Below are 15080 nucleotides of genomic sequence, written 5' to 3' on the forward strand. Positions count from 1 at the left end.
TTCTTCTTCCTCCTCTTCTTCACTGTCCACAGGCTCCACAGCTGCCACAAGACCAACATTAGGGCCATCCTCCTGCAGAAAAGGCACCTGGCGTTGCAAAGTCAGGTTGTGCAACATACAGCATGCCACGATGATCTGGCACACCTTCCTGCGTGAGTAGTATAGGGAGGACGAAAGTCCGCTCATTTATCCTCCTTGTTCTCCCATGTGCCTCATTGTAGTGTTCCTCTGCCCTTTTCCTGGGATTCCTCACTGGGGTCAGTAGCCATGAGAGGTTGGGTTAACCAGAGTCACCTGCAAATATTGAGGGACAACTGTTAGACATACACCAACATTTAGGGACTCTCCCATATCCAGACACCTATGTCAACTGTTTTGGGACCTTGGGCTCACCTATTAGCCACACACAGGGGCATATTTATACTCCGTTTGCGCCAAATTTGCGTCGTTTTTTTCGACGCAAATTCGGCGCAAAACTAACGCCATATTTATACTTTGGCGTTAGACGCGTCTAGCGCCAAAGTATGAGTAAAGAGCGTCATTTTTTTGCGTGAACGCCTTCCTTGCGTTAATGAGATGCAAGGTAGGCGTTCCCGTCCAAAAAAATGACTGCGCCGCAAATGCGTCGTATTTATACTCCCGGGCAAAAATCACGCCCGGGAGTGGGCGGGGCAAAAAACCCCGCATTTGCGCCTCTTTTTAACGCCTGGGTCAGGGCAGGCGTTAAGGGACCTGTGGGCTCAAAATGAGCCCACAGCTGCCCTCCCATGCCCCCAGGGACCCCCCCTGCCACCCTTGCCCACCCCAGGAGGACACCCAAGGATGGAGGGACCCACCCCAGGGACATTCAGGTAAGTTCAGGTAAGTATACATTTTTTTTTTTTATATCTTTTTTTGGCATAGGGGGGCCTGATTTGTGCCCCCCTACATGCCACAATGCCCAATGACCATGCCCAGGGGACATAAGTCCCCTGGGCATGGCCATTGGGCAAGGGGGCATGACTCCTGTCTTTACTAAGACAGGAGTCATGTAAATGGCGTCTGGGCGTCGTTAAAAATGGCGCAAATCGGGTGGAGGCTATTTTTTTGCGTCAACCTGACTTGCACCATTTTTAAGACGCCCTAACGCCATTTTTCCCTACGCCGGCGCTGCCTGGTGTATGTGTTTTTTTTCCACGCACACCAGGCAGCGCCGGTCTGCTTGCGGCGGCTAACGCCATTCAATAAATACGGCGCCCGCATGGCGCTTCAGAATGGCGTTAGCCGGCGCAAAAAATTTTGCCGCTAAACTGCGTTAGCGCACTTTAGCGTCAAAAAGTATAAATACGGGCCACAGTGCCTCTGGAGTTGCCCCATCACATAAGGAATGCTGCTATTCCTCAAAATGTAAGCGTCATGCACTGAGCCAGGAAACTTGGCATTCACATGGGAGATCTACTGGTCTGCCAAACACACCATCTGCACAGTCATGGAATGGTAGCTTTTGCGGTTTCTGTACACCTGTTCATTCCTGCGGGGGGGACAAATGCCACATGTGTACCATCAATGGCACCAATGATGTTACGGATATGTTCCAGGGCATAGAAGTCACCTTTCACTGTGAGCAAATCCTCCACCTGAGGGAAAACTATGTAGCTGCGCATGTGTTTCAGCAGGGCAGACAACACTCTAGACAGCACGTTAGAGAACATTGGCTGTGACATCCCTGATGCCATGGCCACTGTAGTTTGAAAGGACCCACTGGCCAGGAAATGGAGTACTGATAGGACCTGCACTAGAGGGGGGATTCCTGTGGGATGGCGGATAGCTGACATCAGGTCTGAATCCAACTGGGCACACAGTTCATTGATTGTGGCACGATCACGTCTGTAGGTGATAATGATGTGTCTGTCTTCCATTGTCGACAGGTCCACCAGGGGTCTGTATACCGGAGGATGACGCCATCTCATCACCTGCCCCAGCGGACATGCCCTATGGAGGAGAAGGGTGAGCAGAGGGTCATACACCACATAGGTTTCAGAAGGGTGTTTAGAACAATCGTGATGTAATCAGTGTGTTGCGCTGTCTGTCCGTATTACTGGCCAAAAGTGCTGTGACGCAGTTAGTTGCGCTGCCATGTGTCCCCCTGAAATGGCGGTTGCCTGACCTGTAAGGAGGAACAAGGGGAAATTAGGTACCTGCGCTGGCATTGTGCTGCGTCGCGGTAGGCGGTCGAAGAGCGCAGTGCAATTCAGCATTGGTTATCATTGGGCCATATGGGTTCCAGGAGCCAATGACATGTACGCCGGCAGTGACGGTATGCACCTCCGTGGACGTGACCGCCATTTTCTATCTGTTCACTCACTTGATACCTGACCTTCAACAGGAGAGGACCTACACTGCAAGTGCTGATGTGACCTGAGCCTGGAAGCAACAATGGCTACAGTGTCTGGGGAAAGGGCCTCTGCCTTCACCACGGAGGAGTTGGAAAACATTGTGGCTGAGGTCCTCCCCCAGTACACGCTACTTTACGGTCCTCCAGACAAACAGGTGAGTACACTGTGAGCATGATGGATGGGACATGAATGTATGGAGTAGCGTGGATGGAAGATACAGGGGTGGGGGGCAGAGGCCAGCATGTGAGGATGGTCAGTGTATGTGTTTCTGGGCCAGGGTGGGAGGTGTGAGGCCAATGAGTAAGAAGAATTGGACGGGGGAGTAAAATCCATTCTTACTTCAATTTTCCTCTAGGTCAGCGCATACCAGAAGAAGGGTATTTGGCATGCCATCGCCAAGGAAGTGTGGACCCTGGGGGTCTACCGTAGACGGAGCACCCACTGCCGCAAAAGATTGGAGGACCTGCGCCGCTGGAGCAAGAAGACAGCGGAGGCCCAGCTGGGGATGGCCTCCCAACATGGAAGGGGTGCCCTTCTTACCATGACCCCCCTGATGTACCGGATCCTGGCGGTGGCATATACTGAGTTGGATTGGTGCTTGAGGGCATCACAGCAGCCACAAGGGGGTGAGTACAGTCTCATTCAGCTGACTCTGCACGCTTTATGAGGTTTCTGGGTGGGGGAAGTGGGCTGTGGGTTCCCCTAGGCCAGGGCAAACGTAGCAGGGTAGATCCATTGTTTGGAAGGCTCAGTGGCACTCCAAACCCAAAAGTGATAGTGGCCCTCTACACCTAGTCAGGCTCCTGTGGGTTCCAGGTGTGCATCAAATGGGTCTAGGCACAGTCCCCCATGGGCATGTGATTTTTCACCTGAACTGTATGGGCTAGTGCATAGGGCTGCTCCCTGTGTGTTGTGTCCGCCAACGGTGGTGTTGTTGAAGGCATTGACCATGTGTCTCTTCTGTCTTTCCACCCCTTTTTGTTTTGTGACCCTGTCCTTGTGTGCATTAGCATCATCTGGCGGAGGAGCATTGGCACCGGAGCAGGAGGGAGCTGCAACCCACATAGCCCAGGAGGGTGAATGTATGGAGTCTGAAGGCACCAGTGGGACGGACGGCGAGGGGAGCTCCACGACGGGGACAGGAGGAGACACCAGCGACAGCGACTCTTCCTCTGATGGGAGCTCCCTTGGGGTGGTGGGCACAGCCGCCACCCCCCTACCAGCACCGCCCTCCCAACAGTCCCTCAGCGTGGTTCCCATGCCTGCTCATCCAGGAGTGTGGGCATCTCCTTCACCCCAGGCACCTTAGGCTGTGCCCCAGTCAGACCTGCTGCCCTCAGTGAGGAGGCTATTGACCTCCTGAGATCCCTCACTGTTGGGCAATCAACCATTTTGAATGCCATCTAGGGTGTCAAGAGGCATTTGCAGCAAACAAATGCATACCTGGAGGGCATTCATTCTGGCGTGGCAGCCCAACAGAGAGCATTTCAGTCTCTGGCCTCAGCACTGATGGCAGCCATTGTCCCTGTGTCCAGCCTCCCCCTCCAACTTCCACAACCCAGACCCAATCTCCTCTACCTCAGCCTATCCCAAGCACACCATCAGACCGGCATGCACACTCATCAACACACAAGAGTGGACATGGCAAACATAAGCACCACACATCCCACAGGCACTCACACAAGCACCATCCCAATGCAGACATGCCAACATCCACTGCCTCCACTGTGTCCCCCTCCTCCACGTCCCCCTCCTCCCTCCCAGTCTCGTCTCCACTCACACCTGCATGCCCTACATCCTCAGCCACTACCTCCATCACCAGCACGCCCATCACCACACACCGCACACGTGCAATCACCACCTCACTACCAATCACACGTCCCCTGTGTCCTCTCTCAGTGTGTCTGTGAGCCATCCTCCCAAACTACACAAGCGCAGGCACACACCCACTCAACAGCCATCCACCTCACAACAGCCTTCAGCCCATGCACCCTCACCCAAACTCAGCAGACGTACACCTCCTACAACCACTACCTCTTCCTCCACTCCCAAACCCCCTCCATGTTCCCATCCAAGTGTGTCTAAAAAACTTTTCCTGGCTAACATTGACCTCTTCCCTACACCTCCCCCCCTCGTCCTTCCCCTAGGGCCAGGATGTCCAGATCCCAGCCCAGCACCTCAGCCACAAAAACATCGAGCAGTGTGGTCCCTGTAATTCCAGAAACATCGCGGGCGGCACCCATCAGGGCTGCTAGTGTGCCACCTAGTGAGGCCAAGGATCACCCTATTCTGACACCTGCCAAGGTGAAGAAGGGGCCCACATGCCATAGGGAAAAGCCGCACCAACCACCCAGCAAGGCCTAATCCAAGACAAAAGAGGACAGTGCCATGGTCCCAGCAGTGACTTCCAAGGTGGGGAAGGGACACAAGCCTAAAGGGAAGTCAGCCCAGGGCACAGAGCCTCCGGGTGAGGGACTGGTGTCACCCCTTCTGCCAAACAGAGCAGCAACCTGTACAGCGGTGGCCAATGCTGCAACCACTGCCACCTGCACCGTCACCTGCATGTCTGCTGCCTCTGCAACAGTCCCCAGCATCATCCCCGGTGGGCAGCCATCCGAGGCTACAGGAGATGTCCTGCTGTCTCCCTCCCAGGTGCTGACACATGCACCACCGGCAGCATCTCTGCCACAGACACTGCTGCAACCACCGCCACCTGCCCCGCGATGTGCACAGACAGTACCACTACAGCCAACATGATCTTCATTTCCAGTGGGCAGCCGTCCGAGGCTGCAGGAGATGTCCTGGACCCTGCACAGACTACATGAGGCACCACAACCAGCACTGTTAGTACCAGCAGTTGGCAGGCAAAGTCGCCGCAGGGTGGACTGTATCTCTGCCTCCATGGAGTATCATGCTACCTGTTCCTAGAAAATCTTGTGGCGCACACACCCAGGTGAAGGAATGGGAACTGCCACACACCATGTGCAGCACTCTGGGCAGCATGTCCCCTCCAGAACCAGTGGAGAACAGCATCCACTTCCCCAGTCCTTGGCAGGATGAAGCACTCTGGGCACCATGCCCCCTCCAGAACCAGTGGAGAACAGCATCCACTCCCCCAGTCCTTGGCAGGATGAAGCACTCTGGGCACCATGCCCCCCTCCAGAACCAGTGGAGAAAAGCATCCACTCCCCTAGTCCTTGGCAGGATGAAGCACTCTGGGCACCATACCTCCTCCAGAGCATGTGGGCAACCCACCCACTTGAGAGACTGGTGAGACTGTGGCTTTGCACTCCCTAGGACCAATCAGTGGGCAAACCACCCACTTGACAGACTTGTGAAACTGTGGCTTTGCACTCCCCAGGGCCAATCTGTGGGCATGGAGCCCCCTCGTGGAGCAGTGGCGTCGTCCCTTCATCCGGCTGAGGTGCCCCCCCTCCCCTTCCCCCTGAGGTGCTTGTTTATTTTCGACCTGATGCCCCTGCAGTGCTCTCTCCATTTTGAGGCAGGTATCATGTGTGGGCTTCGCCCATGCATTTTGGGATCACTGGTCCACTGACAATGAATGGAACACTATCCGGACTTGTGTAGTTGCTGTACATATTTGTATATTTTGATATTTTACAGACCTGTTTCCCTATCTGGATTTTCGATGATTACACTTGTTACAATCATTTCATTTGGTCCTTGCATTCTTCCAGGGGGTGACAGGGTGTAAATGTAATGTTGATGCATGTATTTGTGTGTATGGTGTTGTGGGTGAGGGTGAGGGTGGGGGTAGGGGTGTTGCGTGTTGCGTGTGTGTGTCACTCTCTTTTTCCTCCCCCACTCCCGTGTGTGCTAGATGCAGTACTCACGGTTGTCGTTGCTGCCGTCTTTGATGTTCCTGGTAGAAGAGGAGGTAAACCAACATTGGTAACACCTGTAACTCAGGCTCCATGGTGTCCTGGATCCTCATTGGGTGTCGAGAGGTGAGTGGTTTCCGTTCCACAGACTGTTTCCGCCGTGCTTTTGATGGCAATGGTACCGCCCCGGAAAAGCTGGCGGATTGGTGCCTTGTAATACAGTGGGCGGTACATTGTCTTCCTCCTGTCTGTTGGCGGTTACCGCCGCTGTGTTTGTTTCTAACCCTGTGGCGGTCGGAGTGTTAAAGTGGCTGTCTGTGTTGGCGGTTTCCACCATGGTCTTGATTCAATTTTTTTTACCACCGGCCTGTTGGCGGTATTACCGCCACTTTAACATCGACCACCAGGGTTGTAATGAGGGCCTAAGTCTCCCCCAATCTCTCCCCTGGATGTGCCACGGTCTAGCCACCCCTTCCCAGTAAACCACCTAGATATCCATTGTAGTTGGCTCGACAAATAATAAAGTTCAAAATCCGGGACTCCCAGTCCGCCCTCGTCCACAGGGCGACGTAATATAGATAGGGCGGTAAGCCTGCGGCCCTCATCCCAAATGAGCTCTTGGAGCAATATATTCAACTCCCTGAACCAGCTCACCGGGACCGTCATCGGGAGGTTAGAGAAATAATATAGAAGGGGGGGTAACATCATTATTTTAGAGAGGGATACTCGTGCCATCGTGGGTAATTTAAGAGAGCGCCAGAATGCCACTACGGGCCTCAAAGACCGAAGTGCCTTGCCTAGGTTGCCGTCATGGAGGTTCCCTAAGTCATGTAACACCTGTATTCCCAAATATTTGAATGTGTGGGGTGCCCATCTGATATCCACGGGTCAGGACGGCAGTCGCGGCTCACCCGCCCCCCACGGGAAGACATACGTCTTACTCCTGTTCAGCCTAAGGCCTGAGTGGACACCAAATTCCTCCAACAGTGCAAGTGCCCATGGGATCCCAGAATCACCCTCCCTCAGGTAGATTAATATGTCATCCGCGTAGAGTGAAATATTATGTTCCGCGCGGCCCCATTTCACCCCTCTGCCTCTACCTTCCTCATTGAATTGGCCCGCCAGGGGCTCGACAGCAAGTGCAAGCAATAGCGGTGACAACGGGCAGCCCTGTCTGGTCCCTCTAAATACAGGGTAAGCAGCTGATACCGTCCGGCCCGTCCTCACTCGTGCCATTGGTCTGCTATACAGTAGGTCTACCCTCTACGGAGAGAAATACTGCCCCTGGTGGTCGCTCATCCCTCTGCGTATGAATGAGGGCAAACAAATGTCTGAGATTGAGGGATGTGTAACGTGTCGGTATGAAACCGTTTTGGTCACCGGGAATTAGGGTGCGCATGTGGTGAACCAGCCGATTGGTGAGGACCTTGCTCAGTATCTTAAAATCGCAGTTTAACATCGAGAGCGGTCTAAAATCCATCATCGGCGCTTCCCGCGATTTGGTCTTAGGCAGGCCTCCCTTATTGTCTCAGGTAGTGTACCCTGCTGGATTGTCTCTGAATAGAGTTCAACCAGCATGGGTGCCAGAATATCTGAGTACCTCTTATAAAACTCCATGGGGAGTCCATCCGTGCCCGGCGTCTTGCCTGCTGCTAGCTGTGTGATAGCAGTCTTGACTTCCTCCAGCGTGACTAAGCTCCCAGTGGTTCCCTTTCCTCCAGTGCCAGAGTGCGCCATAGTAACGGTTGTAGGTGGGCTCCCAAAGAATCAGGGAGGTCCGACTCTGGTTTTCTATGAATTGTCTCATTGTAAATGCGTCATTTATTGCAGCTAGGCCATGTACGCGATCCCCACCCCCGCCACATACACTCGTTATCGGAGCACCCTCCCAGTGGGGCCTCACCAACCATGCCAGCATCCTGCCCGATCTACCCTCCTCTGTGTGTATAGATGCCAAATACTTCCGCTAACTATAGTGGAGTAGCTGTTCCTCAGTCAGGTTGTAAGATTCCTTTGCTTGAAGGAGTCTATTGCGCGCTGCCTGATCTATGCCCCCAGTGTTTTTGCCTTCCTGTATTATCTTTTCTAGGCGAATAAGTCTGCGTGATTTAGACTTTCTGCTCCATGTAATATCCCCGGATCACTACCTTGAGGGCTTCCCATTCTACGCGTCTGGAGGCAGCGGATCTCCTATTGATGTGTATGTGTTCTAATAAGTGAGGTCTAAGTGCTTCCCTGTAGGGTGGATCCTCTATCGCTGCCGGCATAAGTCTCTACATCGGGATGGGTGGTCTGGACTCTGCACATCGCCAAGTAAGGAGTAGCGGGTTGTGGTCCGAGAGGGTGCGTCCCAGGTATTCAGTATGTATTATATCGTGCACTAGGTTCCCAGTGCATACCACCCTGTCTATTCTAGTATGCACCTGGTGCAAACCCAAGTAGTAGGAGTAATCCCTCTCCCCTGGGTGCTGGTTTCGCCACATGTCCTCTAGGCCCCAGTGTGTCATCCAATCCCTTAGCCCTTTGGTTTATGTGATGGCGCTCCTAGCATCGGAGCGGTAGAACGATCAAGCTCAGTGTCTATAACACAATTAAAGTCCCCTCCAACCACTACTTGTCCCTCCAGTTGTCTGGTTAGTCAGCCAGAGAGGAGCTGCAAAAAAGGTACCTGGTCCTGATTAGGGGCGTATATACAACTCAACACCACCTGTCTTCTGTGCAGCATACCCTCGACTCACAAATCTGCCATCCTGGTCTATATCCACTGTGTTAGCTTTGAATGGGACCCCTGCTCTTACCCACACCAGTGCACCTTGTGCATAGGCCGAGTATGTAGTGGCAAATACCTGCCCCCTCCATCGGTGTTGTAGCTTATCTACCTCACTGGAGTTAAGGTGGGACTCCTGTAACAGCGCCACATGCACTCCCCTCCTATTCAGATATGTAAGGACTCTGTGCCGCCTGTTCTGTGTCCCCATCCCCCTGATATTCCATGTTAACAGGTTATAGTCTGCCATTCTATATAAGTTATACGAGGGTGAGCCGCCCACCCCCCCCCCCGGGCAGCTGCGCCACTGGCTCCCGCCGCCCCCCAGTCGCCAGCATCTGTATCAGAATGAAATGGTTCAGCCTCCCACGCATAACACAAAACATGTAACTGCAAACCTCAACTCCCCATCCCCAGGGCACCACTCCAACGGATGGCCGACCAATTAACAATGCAAATGCACAACCAAAACAATGAGTCATTCCGTGTTCTCGCCGTTCACTCCTCTGCGACCTAGAATCCAGGGGTGGGTTCCATGACCAACCGGGCCCGAATGCAATCCAAGGTCCCCATCCCAGGTCTGGGGTAGCATAGTCAAGTTCAACCCAGGTCATCAGCAGTTTGGGGAGTTAACTTGGGGGCCCCATCCGGGATGCAGACGCCTGCCTCCGATGTGTCAGAAGCACGATCTGATTCCTTCTTGCTGGCCTCCTCTGAAGAGTCCATGTTCCGCAACAATGCCACTGCTTCCAATGCCACCTTCCTAGAGGATTCCTTCTGGGCCGGGGTCAGCCCCACTTTCGACTAGGGCCTGCTGCGCTGTCTTCTTGGTCCTCTGCGGCCCCGCCGCCCTGCACGCCTCGTTCCGTCACCGGTGCTCTCCCCAGACATATGCTTCTCCAGCCATTCCCATGCTTCTTCATGGGGTCTCAAATAAGGTAGTGTGACCCTATGTAATTTTCATCAATCTAGCCAGGAAAAGGAGTGAGTATTGGATGCCGTCCACCAGGAGCGCTATCTTCAACACCAAGTAGAAGGCTTGTCTGTTCTGCACCTCTGCTGTGAAGTTCGGGAATAAGGTTACCGTTCCATTTGCAACACAGAAAGACCCGGCTTCTCTTGCTATCTGCAGCAGCACTTCTCTGTCCCGATAATGCAGCAGCTTGGCCACGATCACCCGGGGGGCTGCCCCGGGGCCAGTACTTTCGACAGTACTCGATGCGCGCATTCCAGGGCAAAGAAGGGGGTAAGCTGCTCCGGGGCAACGTCTGACAGCAGCCACCCCTCCAAGGAGCTCACCATGTCCGTGCCCTCTGCGCCCTCCGCAAGACCAATTATTCTCATGCTTGTTCCTGCAATTGCGGCCTTCGGCTTCCTCTGCCCTGCGTTCCAGCCATTGCACACGTTCGGTCAGCTGAAGGACTGTGGCCTTGAGTTCCTGCTGCGCCTGTGCGACCTCCGCCAGCCCTGTCTCCGTTTCCTGGACCCTGTCCGCCAATTTCTGGTGATCTGCCCTGAGTAAGCTCACCTCCACTGACACCTGACCGATGTCCCGTTGGAGCGTCATCTTGGTGTCCTCTATAGCCCCCAAAATTGGCTGTAGTGGCAGCGGTATAGAGTCTGCCATGTCTACCCCTGTCAGGTCGTCCATATGCCTGGCGGCCTTCGCTTTGTTTCTAGTCCGACCCCTGTAGGTCATCCGTTTGCTGGGGTAGTATGCTAACGACCCCCACTCTATTGCAGCAATGTTCCGGACCAGAGTCCCTCCAGGAGCTCTCCCTGAGCCGATGTAGGTGGTCGCCAGGTCAGTCCAGTGTACTCCTACGCTCTCCTGGGTCCCCAGGTTTCAACCACGTCTCACCCTTACGTTCGGGGGGTCAATGCAGGCGCTCCCAAGGCCAGGCCCCTCATCCGGGGCCAGTAGGCCCCTGTCCTTACCAAGGTTCGTCCACCAGTTCTCTATCGCTGCTGCTTCTCCTTGCGGGTGCCCGGTCCACACTAGCTCCCCACATCCAGGTGTGCACCACTTCCCGGGCTCCCCCCTCCGCTGTCCATTAGGGCCTGCCGGCGCAAAGATGTACTATAGATTCACCCACTTAGTCCGGGCCGCTGCCATTCCTCAGCTCGGCTTTCCACAGGAAGGGCACCGCACTCCCAAGCAGTGCGCCCCCCGGTCCACAGGGCCCCAGTCGCCGCACACCTTGTTCTCCGGTTCGGATGACTTGCGCCTCGTCCACAGCCACAGGAACTCCTCACCTGCTGCTGTCGCAGGCTCGGGCCCTCTCCATCTGCGGGCTACGCCGCAGCTGGCCTCTGTCAACGCCCACCTCCTGCGCGTCGTTGTTCTCTGTGGGGCTCAGTGCTCCCCCAGTAGTCTGGGGACTCCAGCTGCCGCACCGCCGCTTGTCAGGCTTTCCGGGTTCACCTCTCCTGCCGCCCGCCACCGGGTTGGGTTTTCCCCCACTGCCGGCCACGCCACAGCAGTCTCCGCTGGCTCCCCCTACGCCGCGGTCCACTCCCGGCTCTTCTCCGAGGGGCTATAAGTGGCCCCAGATGCCTGCTCAAGGGGCCCCCATCACCATCCCTTCGTCTTAGTCCACATCCAGTTCACGGTGGGTCAGGGATTTAAAGGATTAATGCTCGGCCCTGACGGAGCCACGATTTTACGCGTCCGCCATCTTGGCCATCCAGGCCACGCCCCGTGTGAAAAGCATTTAATAATTGCAAAACAGTAAATAAGTAAAACACAAAAAAAATCCAACACTAATTTATAATCACAGATTATAATGGGTGTACTACTAATGCTGGGGTCCCTACACCTAAATGCCCTACCATATACTAGGGGCTTATAGGTAAGTTGGTGCAGCCAATTATAATTAGCCTAATTTGCATATGCATTTTATTCAGAGCACAGGCCCTGGGAGTGGTAAGCAGTTCCCAGGGCACCATCAGAGTGAAAAAAACAGCAGTATGAGTAAAAAATGGGGACAAAATGGTAGGGGACTTCTGCAGTCAGCCCAGTTTTCCCACACAGGCCCCCCCAGCCAGCATACTCAGGACACTCAACCCAACCCTAGAAGAGTCTACTCTGGAAGACAGTGAGAAAAACTGGCTGTCCTTTTGCAGGGCCAGCTCTGCTTTACACCTTCCTCTCAGAATCACTCCCTCTGAGTAGTGAACCCATCCCAACAGTAAAGGGACCCATTTTAAACTGAAACCTCCCTCTAGAAGGGTCTTCCTCCTCTCTCTCTACCAACTTAGGTCGTTAGGTCCCCTTCACTCTAACTTTGCTAGGGAAACATCTCGTTTACCCACAGAGGCTTCACAACACTTGAGTCCTGCCATGACCAACAGGGTCAGGTGACCTATTTTGCTTTCGGCCCTGGGGGTATGCCTCCCAGGCCAAGTGCAGTGCTGCCATGAAGGCCAGCACCCAGCAAAGGCTACGGACAGTTGTCAGAACCCAGAACCATACCCTAAGCTCTGCACTGACAGATGGGTGAGCTGTTTTAGTGGCAACTGTGCGGTCCTGGCATTGCTCTTTAGAGTGGGGTGGTCACCACATCCTGTGGCAGACACCCTGCCTCCAGTCTTTCTTCTGTCAGTGCAGGGCAACACCCTGCATCTGGACAGCTGCCTGACTACTCCATACTTCCTTGGGGTCAGGTGAGGCCTCACCAGTGCCAACTCTGGGCTCCCCACTGCTGGTGCAGAAGGGCTTAGGCTCACTTGACCTCTCTTTAAGAGTGGCCTAACCTCTCTTTTCTTTTTCCCTTTTCTTGGGGACTCCTGTCTCCTAACTGTAGGAACTGGCTCCCCAGGACTTTGGGTTGTGGGACACCCTGGGCGACTAACCTCTGAGAGGTCGTTGCCGAGGATACAATCTAAGGGGAGGTCAGCACTGACTACCACCCTCTACCAGTCAAAGATACTCTCTAGAGGCACTATGGCTATAGGTTTGATGGTGACTTCGCCTGTGGCTTCCCTGACTCTCCTTGTTTCTCCCCGGACATACATGTCTGGGGACACCAACCATGGTGTGACTGACACATGTGTCTCTCAGGCCGCTGGTTGGAATCCCATTCACCTGAATGGGGTGAAAGTGCCTACTCCAACCCTCAGAGATCTCCAGCTTACCATCTTGACCTGTCTCCCAGCCCAGTGCTATGGGAACCTCATCATCTGAGGAGTCCTCTAAGGCTGCACTGGACAGCCCTGTGCTAACCACCTTCTTAGAACAGGCTGCATCTCCTCTGAGGACACCTGTCTGCTGACAGTCAAAGAAGGCCCTGTTGTCCAAGAGTTTCTTTTAGCCCTGGGACCTCCTGCCTCTGCTTGTCAGAGTGGGAGGGGTGATTTACGCTCCTCCTTCTTAGGGTTCTGGGGTACAGAGGGAGTCTCTGTGGTGGGCTCACCACCTCCCTCTTTAGGTTTTTGGAGACTTGACCCCTTCTTGAGTCTCCCCCTGGGACTTGACAACCACTCATCAGCTGCCTCACAACAGCTCCCCGGGTCTGGTCGGCTTAGAGTCCACTAGATACTGGCGTAACCTCTCTGAGATACAATTGGTCAAGATGTGTTCCCTCATGATCAAATTGTATAGCTTCTCATAAGTACTTACTTTGTTACACTGTATCCAGCCCTCTAGTGCCTTAGCTGAGGTGCCCACAAAGTCAAATCAAGACTGAGTATTGTCCTTCTGGGTGTTCCTAAACTTTATCCTGACCTGCTCTGGGGTGAGACCAAACTTCTAGATGAGGTACTTCTTCATATTGGGATCGGACTCTGTCTCATCCTCCTCTAGGATTACTCCCATAGGAGTGTACACCAGTACCGAGGCTTAACTCTCCTCATCCTGGGAGCCCTCTCAAAGCTGTCAGATACTTGTCTATGTTACGCCCCTATTGATAAAACCCACCATCCCTGGACCCCTCAACTTTTATGTCGCTGCCACCATCTCTTTGTTTACTCTTTGTACACTTTTTCTTTTCTAGGGCCAACTTCTCTGCCTCTAAAGCTATGTAGGCTAGCTGGGCCTCAAGTTCTCTCTCCCGGAGGACCTATTCTACTTCTTCTTGGGCTGATACCACAGACCATCCCTTCCAACTAGCTCTGGTTGGGGCCCTAACTACTGAGGTAAATGTCAGGTGATCATCCTCCTCCTCTTGGAGAGAACATCTTCCCCTTCCCCTCCTATCTCTGGAGCTTTCTCTGGCTCCACCTGCTCTACATAGGCTTCAACAGACTGAATCATCACATTCTTCCTAAGGTTGTTAGCAGCAGGCAAGCCCCTCCTTTCACACAATACCCTAAACTCAGCTGCAGATCAAGCTCCATGGTATCCCTAGGTTTTTGTGTCACTTTAAAAGCTTTGGCACCAATTGATCAGAACAATTTAGAAAAATCAAAAATGAAGTAATTAAAAAAAATTGTCCAAATTTGAAACATCAAAAATACTTTTGCTCTAGGTCAATTTAGAGGATTTTTAACTTGCTTCACTTAAAACTGTATTGTAATATTAAACACAAGTACTCGATCCCACCACTGCACACCAAAAATGTTGGAAAGTGGACTAGTGGTAAGGGCAGGTAAGTACCTACACTTAGCACTAGGCCACACACCCCAACTAGGTCCAGCCAGGGGCTCAATAAATGAATACCAGCTAAACCCTTGGTAGCTTGGCAAATTACCAAATCAGATCTTTAGTCTTTTTCTTGAAGATTTTCTCGACCGGGATGATGTCACAAGTGGAATTCAACATCCCTGGACCCCTCTTCAGATACACGTCACAGGGGACCTTGGACAATGATTCTACGTTCGGACTTAGAAGATTTTTCGTGATGGAAATCTTCGTCCTGGACCTAGTTGAAATTGAAGCTAAGCTCCCTGGAGCCCTCCTCAGATCCAGTGTGCGAGAAGCCTCAGCCAACTTTTTACGTGCAAACTTAGAAACTTTTTTGGAGCTTTTTTTCTCTGACATTGGGCGACCCTCCACAGCAATCTGATTTCATTGCGACATCGTCGGATTGCCTCTCCATGAACCCCCGATGAAATCCTGGAACTGTGGGGCTCCGGAGATTTTCAGCAAGAAGAACC

The sequence above is a fragment of the Pleurodeles waltl genome, chromosome 4_2 (genome assembly GCF_031143425.1).
Source record: "Pleurodeles waltl isolate 20211129_DDA chromosome 4_2, aPleWal1.hap1.20221129, whole genome shotgun sequence".
NCBI lineage: Eukaryota > Metazoa > Chordata > Amphibia > Caudata > Salamandridae > Pleurodeles > Pleurodeles waltl.